Source organism: Arachis hypogaea, chromosome 20, assembly GCF_003086295.3.
Source record: "Arachis hypogaea cultivar Tifrunner chromosome 20, arahy.Tifrunner.gnm2.J5K5, whole genome shotgun sequence".
NCBI classification, from domain to species: Eukaryota; Viridiplantae; Streptophyta; class Magnoliopsida; order Fabales; family Fabaceae; genus Arachis; species Arachis hypogaea.
Window position 1 is genome coordinate 41902663 of NC_092055.1, and position 26047 is coordinate 41928709.

General features: G+C 33.7%; 1 long non-coding RNA gene and 2 pseudogenes across 2 annotated transcripts; all 3 read right to left on the reverse strand.

Moving 5' to 3' along the window:
- Positions 1-5644: 5644 nt before the first annotated feature.
- Positions 5645-7327, reverse strand: LOC112785805 (organic cation/carnitine transporter 4-like; annotated as a pseudogene).
- A 306-nt stretch (positions 7328-7633) lies between these two features.
- LOC112785806 (organic cation/carnitine transporter 4-like) lies at positions 7634-12149 on the reverse strand (annotated as a pseudogene).
- Positions 12150-18488: 6339 nt separating this feature from the next.
- Positions 18489-23297, reverse strand: LOC112783257 (uncharacterized). 2 transcript variants are annotated; one of them, XR_011878458.1, is made up of 8 exons: positions 22672-23297; positions 22418-22464; positions 21986-22305; positions 21296-21349; positions 20834-20921; positions 19931-20074; positions 19705-19815; positions 18489-18917 (listed from the first exon to the last, which is right to left on the reverse strand). It is a non-coding gene; the product is annotated as an uncharacterized lncRNA (long non-coding RNA). The 2 variants fall into 2 exon arrangements; XR_011878457.1 differs by lacking the exon at positions 21296-21349.
- Between the last annotated feature and the right edge of the window lie 2750 nt (positions 23298-26047).

Here is a 26047-nt window from a genome sequence, read left to right on the forward strand (position 1 = left end):
CAAAACCCTCTTAGCACAGATGTATGAAACTTGTGTTAATTAGCTAGTGTGTGGGTGAGAAAAGGAGAGGCAGAGAGATTAGAGAGTGATTGGGTTATTTATTGTTTCAGAGGGTGCAATTTAAAAGAAGTCTCTGAATATCTTTGGGGGAAATATTTTCACATGGTAGGTTTTTCATTGTAAAACTAAAAATTGTTAGTTTGGTTTATTTTTTAACTTGGTTTAGTTTTATTTTAATTGTATTTTATGTGTTGAATTGGATAACAAACTTTAAGGTTCTATGGTCCAAACAATTTAAAAAGCGAATGAGCTATAGTTCAAATGGCATAATCTTTTCATACTCATTTAGAGGTTATGGGTTTGAGTCTCTCTATCTCTGCTTTTTTTTAATTATTTATAATTTAAAATTTAAAAAATAAAATTAATTAAATTTTGATATTTGTTATTGTTATTTTGTCAAAACTAGTTTAAGAAAAATACGATAAATTTATACTTTTTAATTTTAAAATTGGACTACCAATAATATTTTTTAATATTATCAGGACTTGGTATGTTTTACTATGAAATAGAGTTGGATAGTTAGATTTAAGGGTTCACAAATCTAAATGTCAAATTTATAGTTGGTGTCCTCACATCTTATGTTATCTCACTTAATTCCTCTCCGAAGTCTCTTCGGTAGTTAAGAGCTCCCCACGGTTGCCCAACAAGTGGTATCAGAGCCGATGGTTAATCGGTCTAGTTTAAAGAGTAGTATCAGCCACATATTTACATACTTAAGATTGATAATACATTGTAATATTACAATTAATGCATAACCCCTGTCACATATAACAACCTGAATTTTTAAAAATTAAATAATGAGTAATTTACGATTTATTATATTTGTTAAGAATTTTATTTAAAGAAAATTATTTTTTAAAAGTATTTACTTTAAATTTTATGATACTTTAAATTTAAAATCTATTAATATTTTGAAATAATTTTTATTATAACGAGATATTTTGAAAAAAAGAAAAAAGAATTATTATTATTAGTATTATCATTATTATCATTATTATTATTATTATTATTATTATTATTATTATTATTAATTAACCAACCATACATTCGACAAAGAATAAGGACTCGACGAGTCCAACTTTAAATTTGTCGCCAAAAATAAGTTTTCATTCCAATACAGTGGCGCTGCCCCGTCCACCAACCTACTCCCACTCCTTTGGCCATATCACACAGGTGCTCCCAACCGCTCCGCAGGCGGCGGCGATGCATCGCCACTCCGGCTCGTGGTCTGCGAAGATCAGGATGATCGTGTGGCAGGCCTCCAGTACCCACGCGAGACTTGTGAAGATGAAGTGTCTCAACTGTCATTTTTCAAACTCTCCGCAGTACTTTCAGAGCATATTATCGATGCAGAGCTTCTCCATCTCCGCCTTCCTCGCTGCCGTCGTCTCGAACATCGTACGGAGCTAGTCGTAGTTCGAAGACAGCGTCGTTGCCATTTCAAAACCGTCTTAGCACAGATGTATGAAACTTGGGTTAATTAGCTAGTGTGTAGGTGAGAGAAGGAGAGGCAGAGTGATTAAAGAGTGATTGTGTTATTTATTGTTTCAGAAGACGCGATATAAAGAAGTTTCTGAATATCTTTGGCGGAAGTGCTTCACGTCGCAGGTTTTTTATTATAAAACTAAAAAGTGTTAGTTTGGTTTATTTTTTAATTTGCTTTAGTTTTATTTTAATTGTATTTTATGTATTGAATTGGATAACAAACTTTAAGGTTCTATGGTCCAAATAATTTAAAAAGCTCATCTAAGAGCTCGCGGGTTCGAGTTTTCCTATCTTTGGTAAAAGAAAATATATATTTAAAAAGCGAATGAGCTATAGTGCAAATGGCATAATCTTTTCATACTCATTTAGAGGTTGTGAGTTTGAGTCTCCCTATCTCTGCTTTTTTTTTAAATTATTTATAATTTAAAATTTAAAAATATAATTAATTAAATTTTGATATTTGTTATTGTTAATTTGTCAAAACTAGTTTAAGGAAGACACGATAAGTTTATACTTTTTAATTTTAAAATTTGACTACCAATAATATTTTTTAATGTTATCAGGAATTGGTATGTTTTACTATGAAATAGAGTTGGATAATTAGAGTTCACAAATCTAAATGTCAAATTTATAGTTGGTGTCTTCTCATCTTATGTTATCTCACTTGATTCCTCCTCGAAGTCTCTCCAATAGTTAAGAGCTCTCCACCGTGGCCCAACAAATGCTATCAGAGCCATTCGTTAATTGGTCTAGTTTAAGGAGTAGTATCAGCCACATATTTACATACTTAATATTGATAATACATTATAGTATTACAATTAACGCATAACCCCTGCCACATTTAACCACCTGAGTTTTTAAAAATTATATAATGAGTAATTTATGATTTATTATATTTGTTAAGAATTTTATTTAAAGAAAATTATTTTTTTAAAAGTAATTAAATTATATTTTATGATACTTTAAATTTAAAATATTTTAATATTTTTAAATAATTTTTATTATAACGAGATATTTTGAAAAAAACAAAAAAGAATTATTATTATTAGTATTATCATTATTATTATTATTAGTAACTAACCAACCATACATCCGACAAAGAATAAGGACTGGACAAGTCTAACTTTAAATTTGTCGCCGCAAACAAGTTCCCACACCGATACGGTAGCGCTGCCGCGTCCACAAACCTACTACCACTCCTCCGGCCAGATCCCGTAGGTGGTCCCAACCGCGCCGTAGGCAGCGGCGATGCATCGCCACTCCGGCCCGCGGTCTGCGAAGATCATGACCATAGTTTGGCAGACCTCCAGCGCCCACGCGAGGCTTTTGAAGATGAAGTGTCTCAACTGTCATTTTTTAAACTCTGCAGTACTTTCAGAGCATCTCATCGATGCAGAGCTTCTCCATCTCCACCTCCCTCGCTGCTGTCATCACCAACAGTGTATGAAGTTCGTCGTAGTTCGAAGACAGCGTCATTGCATTTTCAAAACCCTTTTAGCACAGATATATGAAACTTGTGTTAATTAGCTAGTGTGTGGGTGAGAAAAGGAGAGGTAGAAAGATTAGAGAGTGATTGGGTTATTTATTGTTTCAGAGGGCGCCATTTAAAAGAAGTTTCTGAATGCCATTGGCAAAAGTGCTTCACGTGGCAGGTTTTTCATTGTGAAACTAAAAAGTGTTAGTTTGGTTTATTTTTTAATTTTATTTTAATTGTGTTTTATGTATTGAATTGGATAACAAACTTTAAGGTTCTATGGTCCAAATAATTTAAAAAGCTCATCTAGGAGGTCGCCGGTTCGAATTTCCCTATCTTTGGTAAAAAAAAATAAAATTAAAAAGCGAATGAGCTATAGTTCAAATGACATAATCTTTTCATACTCATGTAGAGGTTGTGGGTTTGAGTCTCCCTATCTCTTCTCTCTTTTTAAAATTATTTATAATTTAAAATTTAAAAAATAAAATTAATTAAATTTTGATATTTGTTATTGTTAATTTGTCAAAACTAGTTTAATAAAAACACGATAAAGTTTATAATTTTTAATATTAAAATTGGACTATCAATAATATTTTTTAATGTTATGAGGACTTGGTACGTTATACTATGAAATAGGGTTGGATAATTTGATTTAAGGGTTCACAAATCTAAATGTCAAATTTATAGTTGGTGTCTTCTCATCTTATGTTATCTCACTTGATTCCTCTCCGAAGTCTCTCCGGTAGTTAAGAGCTCCCCACGATGGCCCAACAAGTGGTATCAGAGCCGATGGTTAATCGGTCTAGTTTAAAGAGTAGTATCAGCCACATATTTACATACTTAATATTGATAATACATTGTAGTATTACAATTAATGCATAACCCCTGCCACATATAACAACCTGAGTTTTTGAAAATTAAATAATGAGTAATTTATGATTTATTTTATTTGTTAAGAATTTTATTTAAGAAAAATTATTTTTTAAAAGTAATTAAATTAAATTTTATGATACTTTAAAATTAAAATCTTTTATTATTTTTAAATAATTTTATTATAATAAGATATTTTGAAAAAAAAAGAAAAAAATTATTATTAGTAGTAGTATTATCATTGTTATTATTATTAGTAACTAACTAACCATACATCCGACAAAGAATAAGGACTGGACGACTCCAACTTTAAATTTGTCGCCACAAACATGTTTCCACTTCGACACGGTGGCGCTGCTGCGTCCACCAACCTACTCTCACTCCTCCGGTCGAATCGCGCAGGTGCTCCCAACCGCTCCACAGGCAGCGGCGGTGCATCGCCACTCCAGCTCGCGGTCTGCGAAGATCATGACCATGGTGTGGCAGGCCTCCAGCGCCCACGCAAGGGTTGTGAACATGAAGTGTCTCAACCGTCATTTTTCAAACTCTCCGCAACACTTTCAGAGCATCTCATCGATGCAGAGCTTCTCCCTCTCCGCCTTCCTCGCTGTCGTCGTCACCAGCAACGTACGGAGTTCATCGTTGCCATTTCAAAAACTCTCTTAGCACAGATGTATGAAACTTGTTGTAATTAGCTAGTGTGTGGGTGAAAAAAGGAGAGACAGAGAGATTAGAGAGTGATTGGGTTATTTATTGTTTCAGAGGGCGCCACTTAAAAGAAGTTTCTGAATGTCTTTGGCGGAAGTGCTTCACATGGCAGGTTTTTCATTGTAAAACTAAAAAGTGTTTGTTTGGTTTATTTTTTAATTTAGTTTAGTTTTATTTTAATTGTATTTTATGTATTGAATTGGATAACAAACTTTAAGGTTCTGTGGTCCAAATAATTTAAAAAGCTCATCTAAGAGGTCGCGGGTTCGAGTTTTCCTATCTTTGGTAAAAAAAATTTAAAAAGCGAATGAGCTATAGTTCAAATGGCATAATCTTTTCATACTCATTTAGAGGTTGTGAGTTTGAGTCTCCCTATCTCTGCTTTTTCTTTTAAATTATTTATAATTTAAAAAATAAAATTAATTAAATTTTGATATTTGTTATTGTTAATTTGTCAAAACTAGTTTAAAGAAAACATGATAATTTTATATTTTTTAATTTTAAAATTAAACTACCAATAATATTTTTTAATGTTATCAGAATTTGGTATGTTTTACTATGAAATAGAGTTGGATAATTAGATTTGAGGGTTCACAAATCTAAATGTCAAATTTATAGTTGGTGTCTTCTCATCTTATGTTATCTCACTTGATTCCTCTCCGAAGTCTCTCCGGTGGTTAAAAGCTCCCCACGGTCACCCAAAAAGTGGTATCAGAGCCGATGGTTAATCGTTCTCATTTAAGGAGTATTCAATGTGAAGCATCGAAAGTCTTCCCGGCAAAGATGGTCCGAACGGCGTGTTCCGCGGTGTGGTGTAGCGATGTGATGGACAAATACTCATAAGTGTGGAGGAGCTAGAGGAGAATTGTTGCTTGATGTGGAGACTCACACTTGAGGGAAAGATTGTTAATGTTGCATGTGTTAGAAGTAGTGAAATTAGTCCTACATTGAAGAAAGCAACAAAGAGTGAGGAGTTTATAAGATGAGAAATCCAATAACTTAGTTCATTAAGGTTTTGAGTTGGATGTGATGTCTTCTCATCTTATGTTATCTCACTTGATTCCTCACCATTGTGGGGAACAACTCCGCCGTGTAGATAAACAATAAGTTATAAGTTACCGCCATCCCAAATATCCCTAAAATACCACATAGCATTCTAATTAACTTCCACACTCCAACATTCCTCAATAAACTACCTAACAAACAAAATAAACCACTGAAGCACATTGTCCCTATTGCCAACGGCTTTCTCCCAAACTTTTCCAACAAAATCACCGTTAACCCATACGCCGGTATCTCCGCCACCGCATTCAGCACCACGTTCATACTCAGACCATAGTACATAACAGTGCAAAAGAAGTTAATTGCCACCATTAGAATCAACCTTATTCTAGTGACTGGGGATCGAAGCATGTCAACGATAGAACCCCAACTGCATCTTTGTTTTCCAAAGGCTTGTTCTTATAAATCCAGGTTAGTGCTTCTATTTTTACTTCTACTTCTACTTCTACTTCGACTTCTTCGTCGAGTGCAAGAAGAACACCACTAGGGAGGTGTTTTCCATTGGTAGAAGCAATGGTGGACATGATTTTTATGGCTTCGGTTACTCTTCCGCAAACAAGGTATCATCTAGGAGACTCTGAGAGGAAAGGGACAATGAGGATCAAGAAGAGAATGGAGGGGATGGGGACGCAATGTAAAGCTTGCGCCAAGTTTCGAAGACATAGGCAACGGCGGAGAGGATGGCAATACCGATGGAGAAGAAGTAGAAGGTGGATATTCCGGTGATGCCACATTTTGTGGGGCCGATGGTATCGGTGGCAAGGACGAATGCACATAGGCCAACGCCACCGGTGCTAAAGCCGGTGAGGCAGCCAAAGATGGCGTTTAAGGCACAAACCACCATTAGGGAACCTTTCCTTCCAAGGAAAGAGTCTGACAGGTGACTAAATATCCCGGCACCTGAAAGTACAAATTAATTCTATGATTAAACAACAACAATAATAATAATATTAGTAATAAATCATATTTTACATTGATATCAAAATTACTTTCATAATTTTGAACCTACATAATTTCTCTTTTTTGTTTGGTTCTTTTTATGAGTATTTTGAATATGCAAGTATATATATTGGAGAAGAATATATTTTGGAATTAAGTTTTTAGTTTATGAAAATACTTTTACATTAAGATAGTATTCAGAATTATTCAAAAAAAATCTAATTATATTATGGTATATTTTATGTAAATTTAAAAACAAAATATTTTCTATTTTCATTTATTAAAATATTGTTATTAAATATTATATATAGTCTAAGATAGAAAATATTTATTTTTCTAGTAATGCAAATATTTTAAGAAAAACATGAAAAGTCTATATTTTTTAATTTTAAAATTGGACTAACAATAATATTTTTTAATGTTATCAGGACTTGGTATGTTTTACTATGAAATAGAGTTAGATAATTAGATTTAAGGATTCACAAATCTAAATGTCAAATTTATAGTAGGTATCTTCTCATTTTATGTTACCTTACTTGATTCCTCCTCGAAGTCTCTCCGGTGGTTAAGAACTCCCCACGGTGGCTTAACAAGTGGTATCAGAGCCAATGGTTAATCAGTCTGGTTTAAGGAGTATTAAATGTGAGGCATCGAAAGTCTTTCCGGCAATGGTGGTCCGGGTGGCGTGTCCCGCGGTGTGGTACGACGATGTGATGGACAAATACTCATATGTATGGAGGAGCTAGAGGAGAATTGTTGCTTGATGTGGAGACTCACACTTGAGGGGGAGATTGTTAATGTTGCAAGTGTTAGGAGTAGTGAAATTAGTCCCACATTGAAGAAAGAAACAAAGAGTGAGGAGTTTATAAGATTATAGACCCAATAAATTAGTACCTTAAGGTTTTAAGTTGGATGTGGTGTCTTATCATCTTATGTTGTCTCACTTGATTCCTCTCCGAAGTCTCTCCGATGGTTAAAGAGCTCCCAACAGTGGCCCAACAAGTGGTATAAGAGCCAATGATTAATCGGTCTGGTTTAAGGAGTATTCAAGATGAAGCGTCGAAAGTCTTCCCGGTCCGGACGGCGTGTTCCGCGATGAACAACCCCCATTTGTCCCGCCTGCATCGCGCCCCCTAGCGCGGCGTTCCTCACCACTATGGGGAACAACTCCACCGTATAAATAAACAATAAGTTGTAAGTTACCGCCTTCCCAAATATCTCCAAAAAACCACACACCATTCTAACTAACTTCCACACTCCAACATTCCCCAATAAACAACCTAACAAACAAAACAAACCACTGAAGCACATTATCCCTATTGCCAACGGCTTTCTCCTAAGCTTTTCCAATAAAACCGCCATTAACCTATACACCGGCATCTCCGTCACCGCATTCAGCGCCACGTTCATGTAGAGATTAGTATCAAGATTCACCACGTTCATGCTCAGACCATAGTACACAACAGCGCAAAAGAAGTTAATTGACACCATTAGAATCAACCTTATTCTAGTGACTAGGGATTGAAACACGTCAATGATAGAACCCCCAAATGCATCTATATTTTCCAAAGGCTTGCTCTTATAAGTCAAGGTTAGTGCTTCTGTTTTTTCTTCTGCTTATACTTCGACTTCTTCGTCGAGTGCAAGAAGAACACCACTAGAGAGGTGTTTCCCATTGGTGGAAGCAATGGTGGACATGATTTTAATGACTTCGGTTACTCTTCCGCGAACAAGGTACCATCTAGGAGACTTTGAGAGGAAAGGGACAACGGGAATCAAGAAGAGAATGGAGGGGATGGGGGACGCAATGTAAAGCTCGTGCCATGTTTGGAAGACATAGGCAACGGCGGAGAGGATGACAATGCCGATGGAGAAGAAGTAAAAGATGGACATTCCGGTGATGCCACGTTTTGTGGGGCCGATGGTATCAGTGGCAAAAACGAATGCACATAGGCCAATGCCACCTAGAGGTGTTCATGGATCGGATCGTATCCGCAGATCCACGGTAAATATCCGCATTCGATCCGAAAATTACAGATACGTTCCCATTCGCAAATTGATCGGATCGGATCCGATCCGATCCGCACCCTTTGTGGATCGGATTGCGGATATCTGCTCTATATCCGCGTATCCGATCCGCAGATCTGCAGATCCGCACAATAATAATTAAAAATAAATAAATATATATGTTTAGTATTATATTTACGTGTTTGTATATTTTAGTTAGTAATTATTATTCATATATTGTATTATTTTATTTTTGTTATTTAGAAAGAGTTTGATTAAAAATATTTTAGGAATAAATAAGTTTAAAAGTATGAAAGAAATATTTTTATTGAATTTTTTTACATAGAAATATGATTAAAAAGAGAAGGTTTAATTGTGCGGATATATCCGATATCCGATCCGATCCGATGAAAATTGTGCGGATCGGATCGAATTTTCGGCCATATCTGATCTAATCCGATTCGCGGACACCCCTAATGCCACCGATGCTAAAGCCGGTAAGGAGGCAGAGAATGACATAGATCCAATAGTTTAGGAAAAATACTGTGAGACAACCAAAGATGGCGTTTAAGGCACAAACCACCATTAGTGAGCCTTTTTTTCCACGAAAAGAGTCTGATAGGTGACCAAATATTCTGGCACCTGAAAGTACAAATTAATTCTATGATTAAACAACAAAAACAATAATAATACTAGTAATAAATCATATTTTACATTGATATCAAAATTACTTTAATAATTTTGAACCTACATAATTTCTCTTTTTTGTTTATTTCTTTTTATGTGTATTTTGAATATGCAAGTATATATATTGGAGAAGAATATATTTTGGAATTAAGCTTTTAGTTTATGAAAATACTTATACATTAAGAAAGTGTTTAGAATTATTCAAAAAAAAATTAATTATATTATGGTATCTTTTATGTAAATTTAAAAAAAAAATTTCTATTTTCATTTATTAAAATATCTTGTTATTAAATATTATATATAGTCTAAGATAGAAAATATTTATTTTCCTAGTAATGAAAATATTTTAAGGAAAACACGATAAGTTTATACTTTTTAATTTTAAAATTGGACTAAAAATAATATTTTTTAATGTTATCAGGACTTGTTATGTTTTAATATGAAATAGAGTTGGATAATTAGATTTAAGGGTTCAGAAATCTAAATGTCAAATTTATAGTAGGTGTCTTCTCCTCTTATAATATCTCACTTCAATCCTCCTCAAAGTCTCTCCGGTGGTTAAGAGCTCCCCACGGTGGTCAAACAAATGGTATCAGAGCCGATGGTTAATCGGTCTAGTTTAAAGAGTAGTATCAGCCACATATTCACATACTTAATATTGATAATACATTGTAGTATTTCAATTAATGCATAACCCCTGCCACATATAACAACTTGAGTTTTTGAAAATTAAATAATGAGTAATTTACAATTTATTATATTTGTTAAGAATTTTATTTAAAGAAAATTATTTTTTTAAAAGTAATTAAATTAAATTTTATAATACTTTAAATTTAAAATCTATTAATATTTTGAAATAATTATTATTATAACGAGATATTTTGAAAAAAAAAAGAAAAAAGAATTATTATTATTATTAGTATTATCATTATTATTATTATTACTAACTAACCAACCATATATCCGACAAAGAATAAGGACTGGACGAGTCCAACTTTAAATTTGTCGCCACAAACAGGTTCCCACTCTGACACGGTGGCGTTGCCGTGTCCACCAACCTACTCCCGCTCCTCCGGCTGGATCCCGCAGGTACTCCCAACCGCTCCGTAGGCAGCGACAGTGCATCGCCATTCCGGCTCGCGGTCTGCGAAGATCATGACCATGGTGTGGCAGGCCTCCAGTGCCCACGCGAAGCTTGTAAAGATGAAGTGTCTCAACTGTCATTTTTTAAACTCTCCGAAGTACTTTCAGAGCATCTCATCGATTCAGAGATTCTCCATCTCCACCTTCCTCGCTGTCGTCGTCACCAGCAGCGTACGATGCTCGTCATAGTTCGAGGACAACGTCGTAACATTTCAAAACTCTCTTAGCACAGATGTATGAAACTTGTGTTAATTAGCTAGTGTGTGGGTGAGAAAAAAGAGAGGCAGAGAGATTAGAGAGTAATTGGGTTATTTATAGTTTCAGAGGGTGCCATTTATAAGAAGTTTCTGAATGTCTTTGGCGGAAGTGCTTCACGTGGCAGGTTTTTCATTGTAAAATTAAAAAGTGTTAGTTTGGTTTATTTTTTAATTTGGTTTAGTTTTATTTTAATTGTATTTTATGTATTGAATTGGATAACAAACTTTAAGGTTCTATGGTTCAAATAATTTAAAAAACTCATCTAAAACGTCGCGGGTTCGAGTTTCTCTATCTTTGGTAAAAAAAAATTTAAAAAGCGAATGAGCTATAGTTCAAATGACATAATCTTTTTATACTCATTTAGAGGTTGTTCTGCTTTCTTTTTAAAATTATTTATAATTTAAAATTTAAAAAATAAAATTAATTAAATTTTGATATTTGTTATTGTTAATTTGTCAAAACTAGTTTAATAAAAACACGATAAGTTTATACTTTTTAATTTTAAAATTGGACTAAAAATAATATTTTTTAATGTTATCAGGACTTGGTATGTTTTACTATGAAATAGAGTTGGATAATTAGATTTAAGGGTTCACAAATCTAAATGTCAAATTTATAGTTGGTGTCCTCTCATCTTATGTTATCTCACTTAATTCCTCTCCGAAGTCTCTTCGGTAGTTAAGAGCTCCCCACGGTGGCCTAACAAATGGTATCAGAGCCGATGGTTAATCGGTCTAGTTTAAAGAGTAGTATCAGCCACATATTTACATATTTAAGATTGATAATACATTGTAATATTACAATTAATGCATAACCCCTGTCACATATAACAACCTGAGTTTTTGAAAATTAAATAATGAGTAATTTACGATTTATTATATTTGTTAAGAATTTTATTTAAAGAAAATTATTTTTTTAAAGTATTTACTTTAAATTTTATGATACTTTAAATTTAAAATCTATAAATATTTTGAAATAATTTTTATTATAACGAGATAGTTTGAAAAAAAGAAAAAAGAATTATTATTATTATTATTATTAGCATTATCATTATTATTATTATTACTAACTAACTAACCATATATCCGACAAAGAATAAGGACTGGACGAGTCCAACTTTAAATTTGTCGCCACAAACAAGTTACCACTCCGACACGGTGGCACTATCGCGTCCACCAACCCACTCCCACTCCTCCGGCCGGATCCCGCAGGCGGCGACGGTGTATCGCCACTCCGGCTCGCAGTTTGCGAAGATCAAGACCATGGTGTGGCTGGCCTCCAACGCCCACGCGAGGCTTGTAAAGATAAAGTGTCTCAACTGTCATTTTCCAAACTCTCCGCAGTGCTTTTAGAGCATCTCATCGATGCAGAGCTTCTCAATCTCCGCCTTCCTCTCCGCCGTCGTCGCCAACAGCGTACGGAGCTCGTCGTAGTTCGAAGACAGCGTCGTTGCCATTTCAAAACCCTCTTAGCACAGATGTATGAAACTTGTGTTAATTAGCTAGTGTGTGGGTGAGAAAAGGAGAGGCAGAGAGATTAGAGAGTGATTGGGTTATTTATTGTTTCAGAGGGCGCAATTTAAAAAAAGTTTCTCAATATCTTTGGCGGAAATGTTTCACGTGGCAGGTTTTTCATTGTAAAACTAAAAATTGTTAGTTTGGATTATTTTTTAACTTGGTTTAGTTTTATTTTAATTGTATTTTATGTGTTGAATTGGATAACAAACTTTAAGGTTCTATGGTCCAAACAATTTAAAAAGCGAATGAGCTATAGTTCAAATGGCATAATCTTTTCATACTCATTTAGAGGTTATGGGTTTGAGTCTCTCTATCTCTGCTTTTTTTTTAATTATTTATAATTTAAAATTTAAAAAATAAAATTAATTAAATTTTGATATTTGTTATTGTTATTTTGTCAAAACTAGTTTAAGAAAAACATGATAAATTTATACTTTTTAATTTTAAAATTGGACTACCAATAATATTTTTTAATGTTATCAGGACTTGGTATGTTTTACTATGAAATAGAGTTGGATAATTAGATTTAAGGGTTCACAAATCTAAATGTCAAATTTTTAGTTGGTGTCCTCACATCTTATGTTATCTCACTTAATTCCCCTCCGAAGTCTCTTCGGTAGTTAAGAGCTCCCCACGGTTGCCCAACAAGTGGTATCAGAGCCGATGATTAATCGGTCTAATTTAAAGAGTAGTATCAGCCACATATTTACATACTTAAGATTGATAATACATTGTAATATTACAATTAATGCATAACCCCTGTCACATATAACAACCTGAGTTTTTGAAAATTAAATAATGAGTAATTTACGATTTATTATATTTGTTAAGAATTTTATTTAAAGAAAATCATTTTTTTTAAAAGCATTTACTTTAAATTTTATGATACTTTAAATTTAAAATCTATTAATATTTTGAAATAATTTTTATTATAACGACTTATTTTGAAAAGAAGAAAAAAAAATTATTATTATTATTATTATTATTATTATTATTATTATTATTATTATTATTAATTAACCAACCATACATCTGACAAAGAATAAGGACTGGACGAGTCCAACTTTAAATTTGTCGCCACAAATAAGTTTTCACTCCGATACGGTGGCGCTGCAGTGTCCACCAACATACTCCCACTCCTTTGGCCATATCACGCAGGTGCTCCCAACCGCTCCGCAGGCGGCGGCGATGCATCGCCACTCCGGCTCGCAGTCTGCGAAGATCAAGATCATCGTGTGGCAGGCCTCCAGCGTCCACGCGAGGCTTGTGAAGATGAAGTGTCTCAACTGTCAATTTTCAAACTCTCCGCAGTACTTTCAGAGCATATTATCGATGAAGAGCTTCTCCATCTCCGCCTACCTCGCTGCCGTCGTCACCAACATCGTACGGAGCTAGTCGTAGTTCGAAGACAGCGTCGTTGCATTTTCAAAACCCTTTTAGCACAGATATATGAAACTTGTGTTAATTAGCTAGTGTGTGGGTGAGAAAAGGAGAGGCAGAGAGATTAGAGAGTGATTGGGTTATTTATTGTTTCAGAGGGCGCCATTTAAAAGAAGTTTCTGAATGGCTTTGGCGGAAGTGCTTCACGTGGCAGGTTTTTCATTGTAAAACTAAAAAGTGTTAGTTTGGTTTATTTTTTAATTTGGTTTAGTTTTATTTTAATTGTGTTTTATGTATTGAATTGGATAACAAACTTTAAGCTTCTATGGTCCAAATAATTTAAAAACCTCTTCTAGGAGGTCGCGGGTTCGAATTTCCCTATCTTTAGTAAAAAAAAATTAAAAAGGCTTGTTCTACTTTCTTTTTAAAATTATTTATAATTTAAAATTTAAAAAATAAAATTAATTAAATTTTGATATTTGTTATTGTTAATTTGTCAAAACTAGTTTAATAAAAACACGATAAGTTTATACTTTTTAATTTTAACATTGGACTAAAAATAATATTTTTTAATATTATCAGGACTTGGTATGTTTTACTATGAAATAGAGTTGGATAATTAGATTTAAGGGTTCAAAAATCTAAATGTCAAATTTATAGTTGGTGTCCTCTCATCTTATGTTATCTCACTTAATTCCTCTCCGAAGTCTCTTCGGTAGTTAAGAGCTCCCCACGGTGGCCTAACAAATGGTATCAGAGCCGATGGTTAATCGGTCTAGTTTAAAGAGTAGTATCAGCCACATATTCACATACTTAATATTGATAATACATTGTAGTATTTCAATTAATGCATAAATCCTGCCATATATAGCAACTTGAGTTTTTGAAAATTAAATAATGAGTAATTTACAATTTATTATATTTGTTAAGAATTTTATTTAAAGAAAATTATTTTTTTTAAAAGTAATTAAATTAAATTTAAAATCTATTAATATTTTGAAATAATTTTATTATAACGAGATATTTTTAAAAAAAAAGAATTATTATTATTAGTATTATCATTATTATTATTATTACTAACTAACCAACCATATATCCGACAAAGAAAAAGGACTGGACGAGTCCAACTTTAAATTTGTCTCCACAAACAAGTTCCCACTCCGACACAGTGGCGCTGCCGTGTCCACCAACCTACTCCTGCTCCTCCGACTGGATCCCACAGGTGCTCCCAACTGCTCCGTAGGCGCCGGCGGTGCATCACCACTCCGTCTCGCGGTCTGCGAAGATCATGACCATGGTGCGGCAGGCCTCCAGTGCCGACGCGAGGCTTGTGAAGATGAAGTGTCTCAAATGTCATTTTTCAAACTCTTCGCAGTACTTTCGGAGCATCTCATCGATGCAGAGCTTCTCCATCTCCACCTTCCTCGCTGCCGTTGCCACCATCAGCGTATGAAGCTCGTCATAGTTCGAGGACAACGTCGTTACTATTTCAAAACCCTCTTAGCACAGATGTATGAAACTTGTGTTAATTAGCTAGTGTGTCAGTGAGAAAAGGAGAGGCAGAGAGATTAGAGAGTGATTGGTTTATTTACAGTTTCAGAGGGCGCCATTTAAAAGAAGTTTCTAAATGTCTTTGGCGGAAGTGCTTCACGTGGCAGGTTTTTCATTGTAAAACTAAAAAGTGTTAGTTTGGTTTATTTTTTAATTTGGTTTAGTTTTATTTTAATTGTATTTTATGTATTGAATTGGATAACAAACTTTAAGGTTCTATGGTCCAAATAATTTAAAAAGCTCATCTAAAAGGTCGCGGGTTCGAGTTTCTCTATCTTTGGTTAAAAAAAATTTAAAAAGCAAATGAGCTATAGTTCAAATGACATAATCTTTTCATACTCATTTAGAGGTTGTGGGTTTGAGTCTCCCTATCTCTGCTTTCTTTTTAAAATTATTTATAATTTAAAATTCAAAAAATAAATTAATTAAATTTTGATATTTGTTATTGTTAATTTGTCAAAACTAATTTAATAAAAACATGATAAGTTTATACTTTTTAATTTTAAAATTGGACTAAAAATAATATTTTTTAATGTTATCAGGACTTGGTATGTTTTACTCTGAAATAGAGTTGGATAATTAGATTTAAGGGTTCACAAATCTAAATGTCAAATTTATAGTTGGTGTCCTCTCATCTTATGTTATCTCACTTAATTCCTCTCCGAAGTCTCTTCGGTAGTTAAGAGCTCCCCACGGTGGCCTAACAAATGGTATCAGAGCCGATGGTTACTCGGTCTAGTTTAAAGAGTAGTGTCAGCCACATATTTACATACTTAATATTGATAATACATTGTAGTATTTCAATTAATGCATAACCTCTGCCACATATAACAACTTGAGTTTTTGAAAATTAAATAATGAGTAATTTATAATTTATTATATTTGTTAAGAATTTTATTTAAAGAAAATTATTTTTTTAAAAGTAATTAAATTAAATTTTATGATACTTTAAATTTAAAATCTACTAATATTTTGAAATAATTTTTATTATAACGAGATATTTTGAAAAAAAGAAAAAAGAATTATTATTATTATTATTATTATTATCATTGTTATTATTATTACTAACTAACCAACCATATATCCGACAAAGAATAAGGACTGGACAAGTCCAACTTTAAATTTGTCGCCACAAACAAGTTCCCACTCCGACACGGTGGCGCTACTGTGTCCACCAACCTACTCCCGCTCATTCGGCTGGATCCCACAGGTGCTCCCAACCGCTCCGTAGGCGCCGGCGGTGCATCGCCACTTCGGCTCGCGGTCTGCGAAAATCATGACCATGGTGCGGCAAGCCTCCAGTGCCCACGCGAGGCTTGTGAAGATGAAGTGTCTCAAATGTCATTTTTTAAACTCTCCGCATTACTTTCAGAGCATCTCATCGATGCAGAACTTCTCCATCTCCACCTTTCTCGCTGCCGTCGTCACCAGCAGCGTACGAAGCTTGTCATAGTTCGAGGACAACGTCGTTACTATTTCAAAACCCTCTTAGAACAGATGTATGAAACTTGTGTTAATTAGCTAGTGTGTTGGTGAGAAAAGGAGAGACAGAAAGATTAGAGAGTGATTGGGTTATTTATAGTTTCAGAGGGCGCCATTTAAAAGAAGTTTCTGAATGTCTTTGGCGGAAGTGCTTCACGTGGCAGGTTTTTCATTGTAAAACTAAAAAGTGTTAGTTTGGTTTATTTTTTAATTTGGTTTAGTTTTATTTTAATTGTATTTTATGTATTGAATTGGATAACAACTTTAAGGTTCTATGGTCCAAATAATTTAAAAAGCTCATCTAAAAGGTCGCGGGTTCGAGTTTCTCTATCTTTGGTTAAAAAAAATTTAAAAAGCAAATGAGCTATAGTTCAAATGACATAATCTTTTCATACTCATTTAGAGGTTGTGGGTTTGAGTCTCCCTATCTCTGCTTTCTTTTTAAAATTATTTATAATTTAAAATTTAAAAAATAAAATTAATTAAATTTTGATATTTGTTATTGTTAATTTGTCAAAACTAGTTTAATAAAAACACGATAAGTTTATACTTTTTAATTTTAAAATTGGACTAAAAATAATATTTTTTAATGTTATCAGGACTTGGTATGTTTTACTATGAAATAGAGTTGGATAATTAGATTTAAGGATTCACAAATCTAAATGTCAAATTTATAGTTGGTGTCCTCTCATCTTATATTATCTCACTTAATTCCTCTCCGAAGTCTCTTCAATAGTTAAGAGCTCCCCACGGTGGCCAAACAAATGGTATCAGAGCCGATAGTTAATCAATCTAGTTTAAAGAGTAGTATCAGCCACATATTTACATACTTAAGATTGATAATACATTGTAATATTACAATTAATGCATAACCCCTGTCACATATAACAACCTGAGTTTTTGAAAATTAAATAATGAGTAATTTACGATTTATTATATTTGTTAAGAATTTTATTTAAAGAAAATTATTTTTTTAAAAGTATTTACTTTAAATTTTATGATACTTTAAATTTAAAATCTATTAATATTTTGAAATAATTTTTATTATAACGAGATATTTTGAAAAAAAGAAAAAAGAATTATTATTATTATTATTAGTATTATCATTATTATTATTATTACTAACTAACCAACCATATATCTGACAAAGAATAAGGACTGCACGAGTCCAACTTTAAATTTGTCGCCACAAACAAGCTCCCACTCCGACACGGTGGCGCTGCCGTGTCCACCAACCTACTCCCGCTAGAACCCGCAGGTGCTCCCAACCGCTTTGTAGGCGCCGACAGTGCATCACCACTCCGGCTCGCGGTCTGCGAAAATCATGACCATGGTGTGGCAGTCCTCTAGTGTCCACGCGAGGCTTGTGAAGATGAAGTGTCTCAACTGTCATTTTTCAAACTCTCCACAGTACTTTCAGAGCATCTCATCGATGCAGAGCTTCTCCATCTCCACCTTTCTTGCTGCCGTCGTCACCAGCAGCGTACGAAGCTCGTCATAGTTCGAGGACAATGCGTTACAAGAGACACGCCAAATAGCGGCGGTCTTTTCAGATATTTGTGACGGTTTTTAATCGCCACGAAATGAAATTCCAGCGGTTCCACAAGCGTTGCCTTTTAAGGGGTGGAGATTTGATTTTGTGGCGGTTTTGGAAAATCGCTGGCACAACTGCTGCAAATCGGATAACTGATTTTGCAGCGGTTGCAGAACCGCCACTATTTTGATAAGTGTATTTAAAAAAATCTGCGACGGTTTTAAAACCGCCGTAGATTTGGGTGTTTTTTTAAAAAATGTGACGATTTTGAACCGCCGTAATTATCATACATGAGCTTAAAAAAAATTGACAGTTTTAAACTAGAATATGATTTTTACAAATTCTAGCTTTTATAACCTTAAAAGGAGACTACTCTATAATAATTACATAACTTTCATGAAAATAGTACATTCCAAACAAAGGTCCTAAAACTTGAATACACATTTAAAGAGGAAATATGTACATAAACCAATGAACTAGTACATTAAGAATCCTTCCTCTATTAGAACTTTGGGACAGAATCACATAAAACTTGATGTTTGAAGATTCATACAGTACTAGTGGTTATTTACCTTGAACCAATGCAAGCTGGTAGCTCCAAATGTGCATTATTAGCATATAGAACTTCATACTTGTGCTTTAGTTAGCAAAGACATTCAACTTTACTCTCGCTGTAACTTCCGGATGCAGCTTTAACTCTGCGATATATTCTCCGGTTTCACGTATCTCTGGAAGTTCAATAATTCTCTTGTCCACCTCTCTATGAAAATCACAAAAGATCACATGACAATTATTTAGAAATACACTTGTTCCTTGATATTTTAGTGCTTCAAAAGAAGAAGAAAAGAATATTCATTTACATTTAAAGCAGAATAAAATGTTACATGAGACTAGTTAGTACTCCCAATTCTCAAAGATAAAGACTTGTGTACATCGGACAGATAGTACATTTGAAGCTGTGCTTTGATAATGTCAACAAGATCTTGAGCCATAACACTAAATAACAAGCAAATTTAGAAGCATAATCCATATAGAGCATAAATCAACAGCTCAAAATTGCATGAATTCCAAGAGCGTGTAGAATATCTGATCTGCATGTCTACCAAAACACCACCCCTTTCCAACCATAACCAAAATGCTAGTGTGATATCTATTAAACAAATCTCAATTCTTCTCAATTGAATCTCAAAAACTAACGATTCAAAATGCCACCTAGATTAATTGATTACAAATACATGTAAAAAAAAGTGCAATATCATTTCAACAATTCAGTTGATACAGGAGAATATAAAACAGCAGGTATGTGTACAATAAGCAAGCTAAGAAAAACTTCTACCAAATATCAACTACCATCATGCATGAAACTTGTTTTCAGTTTTCAAGAATAAAGATGGAGCCTAAGAGGTAGCCATTTGGTAACTATCATATTATTCTAAACTTCACCATAATCACATATGAAGATTGCTTCTTGAAATATAGCATCATTCAGAATTCAATAACCAGCAAAATAGCATCAACAAAATTTGGCAAGGAATTAAAAAAAGTACCATCTCCTTATCTATTCGCTTCCAGAATAGCAACATGTCACTAGCAAGTTTTTGGGTGCGTATACCAGCAGTGTGCATCCATTTAATTGATCTACTCACTTTCAGTCTAACCTGAAAATGAGAGGTGGAAAGTTTCAGATTAGATGGATAAACAAGATTAGACAACACAAAGAAATGCAGAATCTAACTGACACAAAAATCTATTAAGGGGAGGAACAGGGCATGCCTCTCTCTGACAGTTCTCAGCAGACCTCTTGGCATCAACAAGCTGCTTTCGATGGAAAGTAGTGAAGTTCCTTTGATGCTTGGGTATATCTCTTCTAACATTGTTCACCCAAATCTTACCAATTTTTCCAATTGCTACAGCTTCCTGATAGCAGAAATGCAACGGTTTGATTGGAATATAGAGGAATATAAACTTTTCAAGAGAGGTATATATTCATGTCAAGATTTATTGCTCACAGTTAGTGCTATCATGCCTGCCATGACACCAATTATAAAACCTTTCCCAAGGTGGTTACTGGTAAAATATATTTCTTCAACAAATGAAGGATTGATCCCTTTTTTAATGGTTCTAAATTTTTTAAAATTTTAACTAACAATTTACATATGCATAATCTTTACACTCACATGACTTACCTTTTACTGTCACCCTAATTAATCAACAAGTTTTAAGTTTAATTACTCACATAAGCCTATCACTAAAACAAAATTGATGCTATGTTCTTAAAGTCATGTGATTCAGGTAATATACATTGTAAGAATTCTGCAAAAACTGATGTGTTCTAAATAAATAAGATGTTTGTATATATGTAAAAACTTGTGTTTCTCTTAGTCTAAAGAATTGATGGATCAATGTCATTTATTTTCGAATCACTATCACATTAGCATACAAATATTATGGTAGAAAATGACATCTTCATGTTGGAAATAAAGGAAAAAATAAAGAAAAAAATCCTAAATTATCAAAGTAATTATTTTAGCACGAAAATAAACACTGATAACCTTGGATCATCAAAGTAATGGAAAAGAACTTTGTGCATGCTAAAACATAAGCACAATCATAGATTCTCATTTAACCAAAACAAAAATGAAATAGCATCTAAATAATTTATGTTACTGAACTTACCCATAATCACACACCTTCATCAAAGACAATGAGCCATTACAGATATTAGGAGTACTACTCTTTTCTCTTCCAAGTATAGCTTTCAACACTTTCCAAATAGAGATTAACAAGAGGGAAAACAAGTCTTTAGCACCCAAAATCTCATATTAAAATACAAGAAGCATAATAGTGAGCATAATAGAATATAATGCTGCCCATATATTAGTGAGCATATTTATTTGGATTAATTCAGCACACAACAAATATCATACGAAGGCAATATGTCATTATTATAGTTTAATTTTAGTTGGATTGAAAAATTATACTTCCAATTTCATATGCTAGAAATCGAGTTGGAAAAAAAGAACAAAATAAAAATGCAAAAGAACTGAGCTTTAATCTTCTTCCACCCATAACAGATTGGACAACATGTTGAAGACAGTAGCAGAAAGCAACATAAATAGAAACATAACAGGATCATACCTCCCATTCAAAAATAGTAACTATCATTTATCAATAATGAAAAATGCATAGGACCTGGAGAACACAAACAACATAATCTCAATTTATCAGCCATTTGAAAGTATTAGAAGAAATCAATTGTCAAATTGCGTTCCTCACTCCTCCCCTCACCGGCTCACCCATATTCATCCGCTTAGTAATTTAACAATTACATGTGCCTTTTCTTAAGTCAATGTCAAAAGACACATTTCTTAATCACAACGTATATATCTCAAGTAACATTACCAAATGTTAAACTACTTACAAAATGAGTTTGACCAATAGAAATTTGACTAGCAAATACAAATTTTATTTAATAACCAATCTACTTGCTGAATGAATTAGCTAATTAATCTAACTCCAAATCTACTTTTCGATATAATAAAATAGTAAAATTTGATATCTACCACATCAAAGCAATTGAATATGATGCATTATCTGATATCTACCACATCAAATCATATATACAAAGGAGCAATAATTAATATATAATGCGTGTCTTCAACTTATCACATATTAATTTAAGCAATCATGGTGGCAGAACATGGCAACTCTTACTAATATGTACTAGTAGCATAATAATGCTTTTCTATTGTTTTATTGTTCTATGTCATACCTTTTCTTTGATTTCTTATTAGGACTAAATATAGAAATTTTTAAGATGGCATAAACCTGTGAAGTCTTGCTGTCATTTGTGGTCCACCCAAGATAAGATTCTTGGCATCTTCATATGGGTCATCACTATTATCATAATTGATGCTTTGCCATCCATCATCAATGATCACAAACCTTGGAGACACACCACCAATCTCAGCAAAATCCTTCAAGCCATGAAAAACTCCAACAGGCTCCACGGATAAGTAGAATGCATCCTAAGTGCACTAACCAAATTTGTCAATAATATTGGGGAGATTCTTCTCTTCCAAGAGCTTAGAAGTGTTGAGATGAACTCTCAGAGCACTATAAGCCTCTCTGAACAAGTTGTATGGATTCTGAAACAAATTAACATACAAAATTGAATTAAAAATCGAGGCTTTCACTTGTGTGGAGCCACTCTATGCACAAATCATGATGTGGGAATCAGAGCCAGGGTGGAGTTCAAACCTGAAACTTCCTTCAATGATAGGAAATATGATCACATAGGAATTGAGCTAAGGAACATGAAGAAGAACCCATTGAGTTTCCATCAGATGATCACAAGGGTTTGAACCAAAATAGCAGACAAATCGAAAACAAGCAAAATTAAACTAAATTAGTGCAAAGATATTCGATCAACAAGCAAAATGATTAAATTGAAACAAACGTACGAATACAAAAGATGAAATTGGAACAACAGGAAAAAGGGGGGAAAAGAAAACCAGGAAGCAGGGAGAGGGTGCATTCATGCGGCGCACAACAGGGCAAGGGAGGAAGGTTGAGGACGACGACATCGGGATGGTTGGGAAGCCACGCGACGACACCGGGACATGCACGACTGAGGAATGAACAACGAACGTGCCTCTCCACCTTCCTTTCACACGCGGGAGCTATACGGCAGCTTGAGCAGATCTATGATGAGGAAAGATGTAGCGGCTGCAGCTGATGGACCGAAGGTATACGGCAGCAAGGAGTCTTAAAATTGGTGATTGGCACATTTTCCCCCTTTTTGGGTTCGCACAAAAATGAGGATTAATGGCCCTGGGTTCACCCAATTTGATTATTAAATCAAATTGAGCAATATGTGACTTGCGGCATTTGATACACAAACCGCTGCTCTCTTGACCAATCCTCGACGAAGACAACTAACGCTACAACAACCGCAGCTACTCAATCAATTTGTGGCAATTCGAAAAAGCGCTGGCAACTTTTCGCTGCAATTTCCCATTTTTCTTGTAGTGACGTTGTTACCATTTCAAAACCCTCTTAGCACAGATGTATGAAACTTGTGTTAATTAGCTAGTGTGTGGGTGAGAAAAGGAGAGGCAGAGAGATTAGAGAGTGATTGGGTTATTTATAGTTTTAGAGGGTGCCATTTAAAAGAAGTTTCTGAATGTCTTTGGCGGAAGTGCTTCACGTGGCAGATTTTTCATTGTAAAACTAAAAAGTGTTAGTTTGGTTTATTTTTTAATTTGGTTTAGTATTATTTTAATTGTATTTTATGTATTGAATTGGATAACAAACTTTAAGATTCTATGGTCCAAATAATTTAAAAAGCTCATCTAAAAGGTCGCAAGTTCGAGTTTCTCTATCTTTGGTAAAAAAAATTTAAAAAGCGAATGAGCTATAGTTCAAATGACATAATCTTTTCATACTCATTTAGAGGTTGTTCTGCTTTCTTTTAAAAATTATTTATAATTTAAAATTTAAAAAATAAAATTAATTAAATTTTGATATTTGTTATTGTTAATTTGTCAAAACTAGTTTAATAAAAACACGATGAGTTTATACTTTTTAATTTTAAAATTGGACTAAAAAAAATATTTTTTAATGTTATCAGGACTTGACAGGTTTTACTATGAAATAGAGTTGGATAATTAGATTTAAGGGTTCACAAATCTAAATTTCAAATTTATAGTTGGTGTCCTCTCATCTTATGTTATCTCACTTAATTCCTCTCCGAAGTCTCTTCGGTAGTTAAGAGCTCTCCACGGTGGCCCAACAAGCGGTATCAGAGCCGATGGTTAATCGGTCTAGTTTAAAGAGTAGTATCAGCCACATATTTACATACTTAACATTGATAATACATTGTAATATTACAATTAATGCATAACCCCTGTCACATATAACAACCTGAGTTTTTGAAAATTAAATAATGAGTAATTTACGATTTATTATATTTGTTAAGAATTTTATTTAAAGAAAATTATTTTTTTTAAAAGTATTTACTTTAAATTTTATGACACTTTAAATTTAAAATCTATTAATATTTTGAAATAATTTTTATTATAACAAGATATTTTGAAAAAAAGAAAAAAGAATTATTATTATTATTAGTATTATCATTATTATTATTACTAACTAACCAACCATATATCCGACAAAGAATAAGGACTGGACGAGTCCAACTTTAAATTTGTCGCCACAAACAAGTTCTCACTCCGACACGGTGGCGCTGTCGCGTCCACCTACCCACTCCCACTCCTCCGGCCGGATCCCGTAGGTGCTCCCAACCGCTCCGCAGGCAGCGGCGATGCATCGCCACTCCGGCCACATATTAGTATTATCATTATTATTATTATTATTATTAATTAACCAACTATACATCTGACAAAGAATAAGGACTGTACGAGTCCAACTTTAAATTTGTCGCCACAAACAAGTTTTCACTCCGATACGGTGGCACTGCCGCGTCCACCAACCTACTCCCACTCCTTTGGCCATATCCCACAGGTGCTCCCAACCGCTCCGCAGGCGGCGGCGATGCATCGCCACTCAGGTTCACGGTCTGTGAAGATAAGTTCCATCGTGTGGCAGGCCTCCAGCGCCCACGCGAGGCTTGTGAAGATGAAGTATTTCAACTGTCATTTATCAAACTTTCCGCAATACTTTCAGAGCATATTATCGATGCAGAGCTTCTCCATCTCCGCCTTCCTCGCTGCCGTCGTCACCAACATCGTACAGAGCTAGTCGTAGTTCGAAGACAGCGTCGTTGCCATTTAAAAATCGTCTTAGCGCAGATGTATGAAACTTGTGTTAATTAGCTAGTGTGTAGGTGAGAGAAGGAGAGGCAGAGAGATTAAAGAGTGATTGGGTTATTTATTGTTTCATAGGACGCCATTTAAAAGAAGTTTCTGAATATCTTTGGCGGAAGTGCTTCACGTGGCAGGTTTTTCATTGTAAAACTAAAAAGTGTTAGTTTGGTTTATTTTTTAATTTGCTTTAGTTTTATTTTAATTGTATTTTATGTATTGAATTGGATAACAAACTTTAAGGTTCTATGGTCCAAATAATTTAAAAAGCTCATCTAAGAGGTCGCAGGTTCGAGTTTCCCTATCTTTGGTAAAAGAAAATATATATTTAAAAAGCGAATGAGCTATAGTTCAAATGGCATAATCTTTTTATACTAATTTAGAGGTTGTGGGTCTGAGTCTCCCTATCTCTGCTTTTTCTTTTAAATTATTTATAATTTAAAATTTAAAAAATAAAATTAATCAAATTTTGATATTTGTTATTGTTAATTTGTCAAAACTAGTTTAAAGAAAACACGATAATTTTATTTTATTTTTTATTTTAAAATTAAACTACCAATAATATTTTTTAATGTTATCGGGACTTGGTATGTTTTACAATGAAATAGAGTTGGATAATTAGATTTAAGGGTTCACAAATCTAAATGTCAAATTTATAGATGGTCTCTTCTCATCTTATGTTATCTCACTTGATTCCTCCCCGAAGTCTCTCCGGTAGTTAAGAGCTCCCCACGGTGGCCCAACAAGTGGTATCAGAGCCGATGGTTAATCGGTCTAGTTTAAGGAGTAGTATCAGCCACATATTTACATACTTAATATTGATAATACATTGTAGTACTACAATTAATGCATAACCCCTGCCACATATAACAATATGAGTTTTTGAAAATTAAATAATGAGTAATTTATGATTTATTATATTTGTTAAGAATTTTATTTAAAGAAAATTATTTTTTTTTAAAATAATTAAATTAAATTTTATGATACTTTAAATTTAAAATCTTTTATTATTTTTAAATAATTTTTATTATAATGAGATATTTTGAAAAAAGAAAAAAATTATTAT